The sequence below is a fragment of the Neoarius graeffei genome, chromosome 20 (assembly GCF_027579695.1).
Source record: "Neoarius graeffei isolate fNeoGra1 chromosome 20, fNeoGra1.pri, whole genome shotgun sequence".
Classification (NCBI taxonomy): domain Eukaryota; kingdom Metazoa; phylum Chordata; class Actinopteri; order Siluriformes; family Ariidae; genus Neoarius; species Neoarius graeffei.
Window position 1 is genome coordinate 12,777,395 of NC_083588.1, and position 14,527 is coordinate 12,791,921.

Here is a 14,527-nt window from a genome sequence, read left to right on the forward strand (position 1 = left end):
TAGGGGCTAAGCAGGGCTGAAGCAAGCTGAGTCGTGCTGGTTTTTGGTAGTCGAAACGTGAGCCGTGTCGGGCTGAAGTGAGCTGAAGCGAGCTGAAGTGAGCTGAAAAAGGGTAGTGGAAAAGGGCCAATAATGACTGTCCTGTGTTTATCCCAGGACTCTTATTTACAATACTCATGCTGATGTCTTGTTTGACTTCGTGTGTATGCCTGTCATGATTCATAATCACACTATCGAGTATCACCCTGGAGAGCGATGGAGATAGGACAGTAATGGTGGTGGCTTGTGGTTAAGGCTTTGGGTTACTGCTCAGAAGTTTGTGAGTTCAAAAGTTGTTTTGAACAAAGTGTCACACAAATATATATACTGTATATGTCACAGTCCGGTCCAGTCCATCCATGCCTGAATTTGTGGGACTTCCATGCCAGCTCCAGGCCGGATCCAGGACAGGAATTCAGTCCTGCCCTGCTGGAGGCCATCTTCCCTGAAGTGGCACTCCCACACCTTCTACCACTCCTCTCCCATCAGCCAGGGCCTACTTAAGAGCTGTTTGGAGCTACTCCAGTTCCCAGACTGTCTCTCGCAGACTTTCCTTGCCTTGCTACAGCCCTTTGGTATTGTGACTTCTCGAGTCCCCCTGCCTGTATCATTTCGTGGTTTTTTTGCCTAGTTTTCTGTCCAGTTTTTGCCCCTGTTCTACCTACCTGTTCCTTTGGATTGTGTTTTTTGCTTCCTCTCCCTGGGTTTCCCTTGTCCCTGTTTCCTTCAGTTTTTGTCAAGATTTTTCTGTCCTGTTTTTGTCCCTGACCGTGCCTGCCTGCTCTTCTGTGTTTTTGACCTCTTGGCCTGTTCTTTGACCACCGATTTTGCTTGAGCCCTATTGTACCTCTGCCCTGTACTTCATTAAAGAAGTTTCCTTTTGTACATTGCCTGTCTTGAGTCTGCTCTTGTCCTCACTTCACCTCAGCTTGCCATTTCTGACATATACTGTATAACACACAGTCTGTCTTGGAAAAGTATGATAAATTCCTAATAGGATATTCAAACAGCCGAATCTGACAACTTTCACTGCAGGATATTTGCTTCCAGCAAGTTCCTTTCCTTGCAGGCTAGTTTCTCTCATTTGTGTCGGTAAGTTTTTCTTTGCGCCTGTTGTTTCTTGTTTATTTGAGATCTAGATCCAAATTTCTTTAAAGATAAAAGGAAAAAAAAGAAGTGACTGTCAATTGCTGAAGAGCTATGCAAATAAAACTGAACTGAAATGAAAGCTGGAGAATGGGTGAGAAGGTGAAACGTAGTGTAGGTCCATAGGACTCTCTCTAGGTCACAGGATTCTCTGGCTCGGTTTGTCTCCGTCTCTTTGAAAGAATGCTGACCCATGTTGTCACCTGAGACTCTCAGATAAAGTTCGTGGCCTGTTCTTTCACTCATTCTAGACAAAAAGAACATCCTGTTTCCCTTAAAATAGTGTTTCTACATATTTTAAAAGAGGATATGACCTTGTTTACTTAATGTATGCTTAATATAAATATAAACTTTGGTTTTTCAACTGTAGGAACTATATAATAAAGCTGCAGACATACTAAGGATCATTGAGGTTTTATATATATTAGAGAGAGAACTATACTAATACTGGGTAAGGCCTCTTTTTTTTGCTCTCAATCTCTATTCTCAATGGCATGGACTCCACAAGGTGTTGGATTCTGACATTCAACATTACATGGCATTACTGGCATTGAGCAGATGCTCTTATCCAGAGCGACATACAACATCCCCAGAGCAGCCTGGGGAGTAGTTGAGGATTGCTCAATGGCTCTTCAGCCAGGGAATCAAACCAGTCGCCTTTGAGTCCCAAAGCTGCTTCTCTAACCATTCAGCCATAACTTCCCTATTCTGGTCCATGTTGGCATGATTGTATTATCCATCCATCCATTTTCTGGAACCGCTTATCCTGTGCAGGGTCACAAGCAATCTGGAGCCTATCCCAGCTGACTATGGGCGAGAGGTGGGGTACACCCTGGACAAGTCACCAGATCATCACAGGACTAACACATCGAGACAAACAACCATTCACACTCACATTCATACCTACGGTCAATTTAGAGTCACCAATTAACCTAACCTGCATGCCTTTGGACTGTGGGGGAAACCGGAGCACCCAGAGAAAACCCACGCAGACACATGGAAAACATGCAAACTCCACACAGAAACGCCCCCGTCGGCCGCTGGGCTCGAACCCAGAACCTTCTTACTGTGAGGCGACAGTGCTAACCACTACACCACCGTGGCGACCTGATTGCATCAGGTCAACAAATTTTCCAGATGCACTTTCATGAAAATTGTTTTCAGACCCTACTGGATTCAGATCTGTTGATTGGGAAGGCCACTTAAGAACAGTGAACTCATTGTCATGTTCTTGAAACCAGTTTGGGAAAATTTTGCTTTGTGACATGGTGAATTATCATGCTGGAAGTAGCCATTAGAAGATGGATAAACTGTGGCCATGAAGGGATGCACGTGGTCAGCAACGATACTCAAACAGACTGTAGCATTCAAGTCTTGATAGATTGGTATTAACAGGTTCAAAGTATGCCAAGAAAACATTCTACACACCATTACCCCACCTCCACCTGCCTGAACTGTTGACACAAAGCAGGTTGGGTCCATGGAGTCATGCATTTGGTGCTGAATTCTGGCCCTACGATCTGTGTGCATGATTTTATGCATTGCTCTGCTGACAAATGATTGACAGATTAGAAAATTGCAAACATGGGTTGGTGTACAGGTGTTCCTAATAAAGTGTTCAGTGAGTCTACACTGTCTTCGGTAACCAGAAGATAAATTGAAAGTAAGATGGATGTTAGCTGTTAACCTAATCACTATAGTCCTGTAAACAAGTTCTGACCTACAACTATTTTCATATTGATTGTCATGGGGGGAAAAAAATCAATCTCTCTCTCTCTCACACACACACACACACACACACACACACCACCTGGTTCAATAAGCACACCCAATCCCACTAACAGTTTCCCACAGAGTCACAAAAACAGATCAGATTTTTTTAGTGTTCCTGAACAATAGGTATTCCTTTAAAATTAGTCTATGAGTAGAATAGCTGACCATTAGAAACAACAATCCCATAGAATTATGGATATTTTCATGGGTGGCACCAACAAATCAAGAAGGAATGAGGAAATCATCTTTTCACATCCCTGTCATGGAATGACATCCCTGTCATCGCATCCCTCCAGGACTCTTGTAATCACACTGAATTGGGAAGAAATATCCTGAGGCTGGAAGAGTTACATTTCAGGCTGATTTACAGTCACTTGCTGTCCTGGAGGCACAGTCATCCTGCCTAAGGCTGCAAGTCATGAAGGGAAGCAAATGGTTTTTTTTTTTTTCCCTTAGTTCTGCAACATATTCATACTTCCATACAATGCCTGGAAAAAAAAGACTCGCCATTTGGATTTAAATAAGCAAATACTTGAGAGACTTTGTTTGGATAAGTACTGCAGTGATGAATATATTTTATCTGGCAACAATTCTTTTAACCCAAACTGATGCAATGAGCAGTTTTTCATTTTTAAACAACCATGTCGGAAGGCATATCCTGTGGTCATGGAAAAGATGTTACTGTGTTACAGGAGGGTCAAATTATTGGCCTGCATCAGGCAAAGCTGAAATAGGGTGAAGAACTGTTCATCTCATCTCATTATCTCTAGCCGCTTTATCCTGTTCTACAGGGTCGCAGGCAAGCTGAAACCTATCCCAGCTGACCGCAGACGAAAGGCAGGGTACACCCTGGACAAGTCGCCAGGTCATCACAGGGCTGACACAGACAACCATTCACACCTACGGTCAATTTAGAGTCACCAGTTAACCTAACCTGCATGTCTTTGGACTGTGGGGGAAACCTGAGCACCCGGAGGAAACCCACACGGACACAGGGAGAACATGCAAACTCCACACAGAAAGGCCCTCATCGGCCACAGGGCTCGAACCCGGACCTTCTTGCTGTGAGGCGACAGCGCTAACCACTACACCACCGTGCCGCCTCAAGAACTGTCCAATACATTTTTAAAACATGGAAGGATAGTGATGAACTGTCACCATCGCAGAAGAAATGTGGTCAGAAAAAAAAATCCTGACTGACTGTAGTCAGAGATCACTTCAACTCTTGGTAAAGTTGAATCATTAAAAAAATTGACAGCAGAACACATTGCCACATGCCACTCTGGAGAAGACTTTCCAGAGTGGTTTGACTCTCCAGTCATCAAGACAAGATCTTGGCAAAAATGAGCTCAACTCTGGATGGAAATAAATGTTGTGACATTGCATAAGGTTGCTGAAACCTTGCCTTGCCGTGCCATGCATGGGCAGCAGGGTGGTGTAGTGGGTTATCACTGTCGCCTCACAGCAAGAAGATTCTGGGTTTGAACCTTGTGGCCGACAGGGGCCTTTCTGTGTGGAGTTTGCATGTTCTCCCTGTGTCTGCGTGGGTTTCCTCTGGGTGCTCTGGTTTCCCCCACAGTTCAAAGATGTGCAGCTTTGGTACAATGGGGCCACTGTAATTGGTGCAAGCTGTAGTGGTTTCCCAGCTATAATGTATGTACATAGATCTTGCTATGGCAAAAGCTAATAAATCAAATCACATTTGAAACAATACCATGGTGATTGCTTATACAGTGGGGAAAACAAGTATTTGATCCCTTGCTGATTTTGTTGGTTTGGCCACTAATAAAGACTCGATCAGTCTGTAATATTAATGGTAGGTGTAGTCTAACATGCTGAGACAGAATATCACAAAGAAAATCAAGAAATCGACTTTAAAGAATTTTTATTAATTTATTTGCATTTTATTGAGGAAAATAAGTATTTGAACCCTCTTGCCAAAAGGATTTACTTTGTGGCAAACCCCTTATTAGCAAGCACAGAGGTCAGACGTTTTTTGTAGTTGATGACCAGGTTTCTGCACATATTAGGAGGAATTTTGGTCCACTCTTCTTTGCAAATGACCTCTAAATCATCAAGATTCCGTGGCTGTCGCTTGGCAACTCTGAGCTTCAGCTCTCTCCATAGATTTTCTATAGGATTCAGGTCCGGAGACTGGCTGGGCCACTCCATGACCTTGATATGTTTCTTCTTCAGCCATTCCTTGGTTGCCTTGGCTGTATGCTTTGGGTCATTATCTTGCTGGAAGACCCATCCATGACCCATTTTAAGCTTCCTGGCAGAGGGAAGGAGGTTTTCACTTAGGATTTTACGGTACATGGCTCCGTCCATCCTCCCATTGATATGGTGAAGTAGCCCTGTGCAGAAAAACACCCCCAAAGCATAATGTTACCACCTCCATGCTTGACAGTGGGGATGGTGTTCTTGGGGTCATAAGCAGCATGTCTCTCCCTCCAGACACGACGGGTTGAATTGATGCCAAAGAGCTCAATTTTGGTCTCATCTGACCATAACACCTTCTCCCAGTCACTCTCCAAGTCATTCAGATGTTCATTGGCAAAGTTCAGGTGGGCCTGCACATGTGCTTTCTTAAGCAGGGGTACTTTGCGAGCACTGCAAGATGTTAGACCATTGCGGTGTAAAGTGTTACCAACTGTTTGCTTGGTGACTGTGATCCCAGCTGCTTTAAGATCATCCACTAACTCTGCCTGTGTTGTATTAGGTCTATTTTTCACCGTTCTCATGATCCTGGAAACCCCACGAGGTGAGATCTTGTTTGGAGCCCCAGACCTAGGTCGATTGATGATCATGTTGTGAGTCTTGTACTTGCACACAATTGCACCAACAGTTGTCACCTTAATGCCCAGCTTCTTGCTAATGGTTTTGTAGCCCATACCGGTCTTGTGCAGGTCTACAATCTTCTCCCTTAAATCCACAGAAAGCTCTTTAGTCTTTCCCATGTTGGAGAGTTTGGAGTCTGACAAACTGATTGATTCTGTGGCCAGGTGGCTTTTATACAAGTCATTAGTGATATCAGGTGTCTTCAATTTAGGTGACAAGGTAATTTGGAGAGTCTAACTTGTCTGTATTAACAAGAACTCTTGATGGTTACTAGGGAATCAAATACTTCTTTTTCTCAATAAAATACAAATAAATTAATATAGATATTTAAAAGTTATTTTCTGGATTTTCTTTTTGATATTCTGTCTCCACATGTTAGAATACACCTACCATTAAAATTACAGACTGATCAAGTCTTTCTTAGTGGGTAAACCAACAAAATCAGCAAGGGATCAAATACTTGTTTTCCCCACTGTAATTAAAGCTGAAGGCAGTCCAAAGAAATATTCATGTGCATTTTTTGGGGGGGTCTGGGCAGTGTATTTTTATGAGTGTTATTTTAGCTTCAAAATAACCTCAAGTAGCTGGCTTTGGAATTGTTCATTTGCATTTCGCAATCTAAAGGTTCCCAACAAGGGTAATAAACAAGGGATGTGGATTTTATTCAATTTCATTGTCACTTTCATACAAGTTCAAGACTCAGGCTAGAGACAAGAGTTGTGCATATTGTTGTTTGCAAGCTTGAAAGCAGCTTGGGTGACAGGAGTCTCAGGACTGACCTCTATCTATCTATTCCTGACCAAAAAGTACTTTGACATGAATGAGATCATTTGATTGACATTGCAAATGACCAACCACAACCCTGTGGCACAGTGGGTGGCATTGCTGCCTCACAGCTCCAGGGTCCTCAGTTTAATTCCCAAGCTTGACTTACTCTCTGTGTGGCATTTCTGTACTCCCCGACAATGTTTATGAAGTTGGTACAACTTGAATTTCCCACTGGGATTAATAAAGTATCTATCTATCTATCTATCTATCTATCTATCTATCTATCTATCTATCTATCTATCTATCTATCTATCTATCTATCTATCTATCTATCTATCTATCTATCTATCTATCTATCTATCTATCTATCTATCTATCTATCTATCTATCTATCTATCTATGCTCTCGTCCTTAAGAAACCATATACATGTGGCAGCCTGGGAAAATTCTTCACATGGTGAAATGGGAGAAAATTGCATTTAACTTCTTTCCAGCTGTCGCACATGCAGGAGCATCACAGACATGTTGACAACTGGTATCAGATGACAAAATAAACTGATTAGGCTTAAACTCACCAACCTCTTGAAAAAGTAAACCTGTACAAATACACATGCATGCAATTATCCAATCGACCAATCATGTGGCAGCAGAACAGTGTGTAAAATCATGCAGATACAGGTCAACAGCTTCAGGTAAGGTTCACATGAAATATCAGAAAAGAGAAAACTGATCTTTGACCATGAGTCCTGCGATGACCTGGTGACTTGTCCAAGGTGTACCCCGTCTCTTGCCCATAGTCAGCTGGGATAGGCTCCAGCTTGCCCACAACCCTGTACAGGGTAAGCGGGTACAGATAATGGATGGATGGATCCATCCATTGGTGGTTTCCATCCATTGGTATGGCAGTTTGTGTCAGATGAGCTGGTTTGAGTATTTCAGAAATGTAACATGCTGGTTGGAGGTGAAGAGGCAAGACACAATTGCATGAGATCAGCATGTTTAATAGGGAACACTGAAAAATCCTCATCACAGTTCAAATCATGGGTCGATAAATAGGCAGACATGGGCAAATACTGTCATAAATCCAAGAATGGGTAGAGGTCAAAACCAAGAAGTTTTGAAACAAGGAAACCAGGAAATGTGGAAAACAGGAAAAAAGGCTCAGAATTAACAAACAAAGCACCATAAGACTTGACAGACAAAGTAACAGACAGGCTTAAATCGACAAACTATTCTGAAGGGAACTGAAAACAACAGAACTCACTCAATTATGACACAATAGGGCAATAAACCAGTGACAAGGTGGGGCACAGGCATGACTAGAATGAAAACAAAATACACATGGACAATGATCAACCAAAACAAAGACACATTTATGCTGAGGGGGAATTACATGACATAGCATGCCTTAAAAGGTGTGGTTCCTGAAGTGTCGAAACATGGGGGAACATGGACCCATGAACAGAGACCATGTATTAGCTGCCAGGGTCCCCAAGGTAGGCGTTGCACAGAAGGACTGATGTCAGCAGGGCAGGGAGGAGGAGCAATGTCCTCAGCAGAGCAGGGAGGCAGAGTTCAGCACTGGCCCAACAACCTTGGCAGGGCAGGGAGGCAGAGCGGCAACCTCTGTGGAGCAGGGCACTGGAGTGATGACCTTGGGGGAACAGGGAGGCAGAAGAACAATCTCTGTGGAGCAGGGCACTAAAGCAACAACCACAGAGCAATGAAGTCAGAAGGCAGAGCGATGACATCCTCACCAAAGTTAGAAAGCAGAGTGACAACATCCTCTCCAGAGTCAGGAGGCAAAGCGGCGATGTCCTTGCCAGAGTCAGCAGGAGGCAATGAGAAGATGTCATCAGCAAAGCCATGACATCATCTGCAATGTCAGGAGATGGAGCAGCAGTGTCATCTGTGAAGCCGGGAGAAGAAGCAAGGATGTCATCCTCAAAGCCAGGAGGTGGGGCAAAGACAATATCCACAAAGCCAAGAGGAGGAGCAATGGCATTTTCTCTGGAGTCAGGAGAGAGGACATGAGAGGTCTCAGGCCTTTATCTCAGCTCTAACCATCCATTATCTGTAACCAGTGATCCTGTGCATGGTCGCAGGTAAGCTGGAGCCAATCCCAGCTGACTATGGGCGAGAGGCAGGGTACACCCTGGACAAATCACCAGGTCATCGCAGGGCTGACACATAGAGACAGACAACCATTCACACTCACATTCACACCTACGGTCAATTTAGAGCCACCAGTTAACCTAACCTGCATGTGGACTGTGGGGGAAACCAGAGCACCCACAAGAAACCCACACAGACACAGAGAGAACATGCAGACTCCACATAGAAAGGCTCCCCCATCAGCCACTGGGCTCAAACCCAGAACCTTCTTGCTGTGAGACGACAGTGCCAACCACTACACCACAGTACCGCCCCCAGCTCTAACCAGTCAGACAATATTCCTCTCACATCCATCATCAAAAAGATGTTAAACTACATTACATTAGCAGATATTATTTTCCAGAACATGACACAGTGCTCCTGGAGCAAAGAGGATTAAGGGTCTTGTTCAAGGGCCCAATAGTGGCAGCTTGTCAGTACTGAGGCTTGAACCCACAACCCAGGAACCCAGAGCCTTAACTACTGAGCCACAAACAGTTTCAGGCTGAATTTTTGGATGCAGCAACAGACTCTGTTAAGTGGTTTTCCGACATACTCCCAAGCCCAGGTGGCTATATTTGTCCCATTAGTATGACAGTTTCTCAGGCAATGCCGCCTGAGGGCTCAAAGGTCACGCACATTCAACAGTGGCTTCCGACCTTGCCCTTTATGCACTGTGAGGTCTCCAAATTCCCTGAATCTTTTCACAGTATTTTGTACTGTAGACCTTTAAAGACCTAAAATCTTGCATTGAGAAATATTCTTGTTGAATTTACTAACAGTATTCTCACAAATTATGGCACAAAAAGGGTGAGCCACAATCTGTCTTTGCTTGCAAATACTGAGCCTTTGGCGCATGCTCCTTTTATACCCAACCATGATGCCCTCATCTGTTACCAATTAACGTGCTTTTTTGGAAGAGTCCACAATTCATGTTACTTGAATATTTTATACATTTTTCAGTCTTATTTTGCCTCTGTCCCAACTTTTTTGAGATTGTTGCAGGCATCAAATTCTAACTGATTATATTTACAACATACAGTTGTGTAAAACTACTGAAAGTATTTTCTTTGTACTTCTGTCAGTTAAATAAAGGTTCACATGAATTAACAAATCACATATTTTTGTATGTATTGCATTTTGGAAAATATCTCAACTTTTCTGCAAATGAGGTTAGTACTATAATTACCAAATACAGTGTGTTTCAAAAAATTTGATATAATTTCACAATCTAATAACTTGGCCAATTCTTGTTCAATTGACCTCAAATTTTAACAGCATGCATGGAAGCAGGTCAAAATTTTATGTTTAATTTTTTTTGTTTTTTCTATTTAGGTATAGAAATGCCATTCACTGGAAAAGAAAAGGCGTTTTGTGTGTGTTCGGGTACGCTCAAGCACAGTCGAACAAGACTATGTAGCGTACATTTATGGGAGAATTCTCTAAAAATGCACCAACTGCATTTTGGTGCAGATTTGGACACAGCACACAAAGTTCAAACAGGAAGGCCGTCTGTGCAGGGAAAAAGGATCTGGACAACCACCAGCATCGGAAGAGATGGTCGAGCGGGTTCGTGAATATTGAAAATTTGTGAAATCATTCATGGAATCCACATACCTTTGAATTTCTCATTCAAATTTTGAGGAATAAATCTTACATTGCTCAACATTAAGCCTGTTCAGTTTCATTTGCTTGGACTATGTGGTTTCTGGGATATTTACATCTCAAATAATATAAAAAATTTTTGAAACACCCTGTATATATATCTCATCTCATTATCTCTAGCCGCTTTATCCTGTTCTACAGGGTTGCAGGCAAGATGGAGCCTATCCCAGCTGACTACAGGCGAAAGGCGGGGTACACCCTGGACAAGTCGCCAGGCCATCACAGGGCTGACACATAGACACAGACAACCATTCACACCTACGGTCAATTTAGAGTCACCATTTAACCTAACCTGCATGTCTTTGGACTGTGGGGGAAACCGGAGCACCCGGAGGAAACCCACACGGACACGGGGCTCGAACCCAGGACCTCCTTGCTGTGAGGCGACAGCGCTAACCACTACACCACCGTGCCGCCATATATATATATATATATATATATATATATATATATATATATAAATAAAAAAAATCAGCTGTCCATCAACCAGGCATTATCATTCACAAACAGATAACTTGCCTGACTTGAATCCATGAAAGGTCAGGTTATCAGCAGGTGTGAATCTCACAATGACAAGACCATTATTATACACAGACAGAATCAACTGCATGCGCAGCAGGATGTGCTTCTTTCAGGGCTCTTATCTTCTCCTTCGCATGATGAAATTATACACTGAGCTTTTGCGTCACCCTGAAATGCAAACCATTACCTCCACCAGGCAATGGTATTGAAAGACATCACTGCATTTTTAAGATGTTTTTTCTTCAGTTCTATCTGGAGGAGATTATTTCTAATATGAAGTGTCTATGACTTAACACAGTCGACAACCGTGTTTCTCACCTGCCCTCTGAGAAGTCAGTACTGACACAAACTGTGTTTTTAATTTATTTTTTCCAATAAACGATGCGGTATCTACAACGTATGGTAATTGAGTCACTGAAATTCCACACACCTCACAGTCAGACAGACACTGAAACAAATCTTATTTGTAAGTCGTCTAGGCTGACAGGGAAAGCAGCTTTTTAACACCTTTATCCCATAGTGACAACATTTCTCACTCGGAGCAATCGGTCTCTAAACTCCAAGCAATAGAAGTGAAGGATGTGAGCTTGTGGCTCTGAGATAAAGCTTTTTCCCTCTGCTGGCTTTAATTTCAGGATTAGATCATGGTGAAGAGAAACATTCTTTTGTAAATCCCTGTAGCTTCTTCTTACTTGAGATAAAGAGACAGTTATTTTTCCAGAGAAGGCAGTGTGGATTAAGTTTTGATTTTATGACACCTCACATTATATAAGCTACATTTTTTTTTGAGCAGTACTCAACTATATTATATAGTCTGTTGAATTTATCGTTTAATACATAGACATATTGAATGATACGATACATTCTATACACTTTTACAGCTCGGATATATACAACCCCGATTCCAAAAAAGTTGGGACAAAGTACAAATTGTAAATAAAAATGGAATGCAATAATTTACAAATCTCAAAAACTGATATTGTATTCACAATAGAACAGAGACAACATATCAAATGTCAAAAGTGAGACATTTTGAAATTTCATGCCAAATATTGGCTCATTTGAAATTTCATGGCAGCAACGTATCTCAAAAAAGTTGGGACGGGGCAATAAGAGGCTGGAAAAGTTAAAGGTACAAAAAAGGAACAGCTGGAGGACCAAATTGCAACTCATTAGGTCAATTGGCAATAGGTCATTAACATGACTGGGTATAAAAAGAGCATCTTGGAGTGGCAGCGGCTCTCAGAAGTAAAAATGGTAAGAGGATCAACAATCCCCCTAATTCTGCGCCGACAAATAGTGGAGCAATATCAGAAAGGAGTTCAACAGTATAAAATTGCAGAGAGTTTGAACATCATATCTACAGTGCATAACATCATCAAAAGATTCAGAGAATCTGGAAGAATCTCTGTGCGTTAGGGTCAAGGCCGGAAAACCATACTGGGTGCCTGTGATCTTCGGGCCCTTAGACGGCACTGCATCACATACAGGCATGCTTCTGTATTGGAAATCACAAAATGGGCTCAGAAATATTTCCAGAGAACATTATCTATAAACACAATTCACCGTGCCATCCGCCGTTGCCAGCTAAAACTCTATAGTTCAAAGAAGAAGCCGTATCTAAACATGATTTCAGAAGCGCAGACGTCTTCTCTGGGCCAAGGCTCATTTAAAATGGACTGTGGCAAAGTGGAAAACTGTTCTGTGGTCAGACGAATCAAAATTTGAAGTTCTTTATGGAAATCAGGGACGCCGTGTCATTCGGACTAAAGAGGAGAAGGACAACCCAAGTTATCAGTGCTCAGTTCAGAAGCCTGCATCTCTGATGGTATGGGGTTGCATTAGTGCGTGTGGCATGGGCAGCTTACACATTTGGAAAGACACCATCAATGCTGAAAGGTATATCCAGGTTCTAGAGCAACATATGCTCCCATCCAGATGACGTCTCTTTTAGGGAAGACCTTGCATTTTCCAACATGCCAAACCACATACTGCATCAATTACAGCATCATGGCTGCGTAGAAGAAGGGTCCGGGTACTGAACTGGCCAGCCTGCAGTCCAGATCTTTCACCCATAGAAAACATTTGGCGCATCATAAAACGGAAGATACCGGTACGACAAAAAAAGACCTAAGACAGTCGAGCAACTAGAATCCTACATTAGACAAGAATGGGTTAACATTCCTATCCCTAAACTTGAGCAACTTGTCTCCTCAGTCCCCAGACGTTTACAGACTGTTGTAAAGAGAAAAGGGGATGTCTCACAGTGGTAAACATGGCCTTGTCCCAACTTTTTTGAGATGTGTTGCTGTCATGAAATTTAAAAATCACCTAATTTTTCTCTTTAAATGATACATTTTCTCAGTTTAAACATTTGATATGTCATCTATGTTCTATTCTGAATAAAATATGGAATTTTGAAACTTCCACATCATTGCATTCCGTTTTTATTTACAATTTGTACTTTGTCCCAACTTTTTTGGCATCAGGGTTGTAGACCAACATAGATTTTTTTTTTCCCCCTCCCAGTCTGCGTTTGTCCCAAACGTGGCACAGCTCTTCACTAGTGTACGCAGTTATAATGCTGACTTGATGGTAGAAAAAGCTAATGATAATTTACTTATCGCAAGCACAAGGTGAGGAGATGCAAGCATAGTTAGAGGTGGTTTTAATGGGAGTTCAAGCAAGCAAGCAAATCCAAAACAGGCAGAGGTAAACTGAGGCACAAACAAGACATCATGGACTAAATCTAAAATAAAAAGTCAGAAATTAAACAGCTCAAATACTTAGAAACTAGGCCGATAAACAAACAACTTGGCACGAACAGCATGACAAGATCAACACTTCACAAAATGAGTGTGGGGGCAGAGTCCTTAAGTAGAGTGGCTGTGATTGTGAACAGGTGTCCATGATTAATACTTAAGTGCCGGGGAGAGGTGAGGTGCATGCTGGGAAGTGTAGTGCGAGGTGTGTAATGGAGTGTCTGAAGCTGTAGGAAATGGAAAACAGGAAGTGAATGTGACACTTGTATAAATAGTGTCATTCGCAAAATCTGACTGATACGGTTGCGACAAAGTTTTTACTGTTTCCATCCCATCAAATGTCTTTCCTGTTGAAATGTCAGTTTCCTGTGATGTAATTCCTGTTTTTGAATTGTTTGCCATGAGTTTTTTTTTTCTGTCGGTGTTTAATCTACAATCTTTTTCAATTTTTATACAAATAATTTTCCACTATCATTTTCATTTTTGTTGTATTTTCACTTTCCCTTTTTCTGCATTTTAATTTTTTTTTTCGGAGTAGGCCAAAGACCAGAAGTTTTTTTTTCCTTCCCGTGCAAATACAGCAATCGGAGGCCAACTACATCGGATATGCCTTAATATCAACAGATCTTTGATTAAGGTATGTAAACGATATATCATGGCACATATTCAGCTTGTTGAGTGCAGAATGTAGAGTCATTCTTCATCTGTCGTTAGTAATAGCTTGATTTGTGATAAGTGTATGTTAGCTTGCTCTCTGATGGAGAAGATTGCAGAATTAGAGGTGCACATCCAGACTCTAGAAATGGTTAGTGAGAATGAGAGCAGTGTAGTTTCTGTTGGGGAAAGTGTGGATGCCC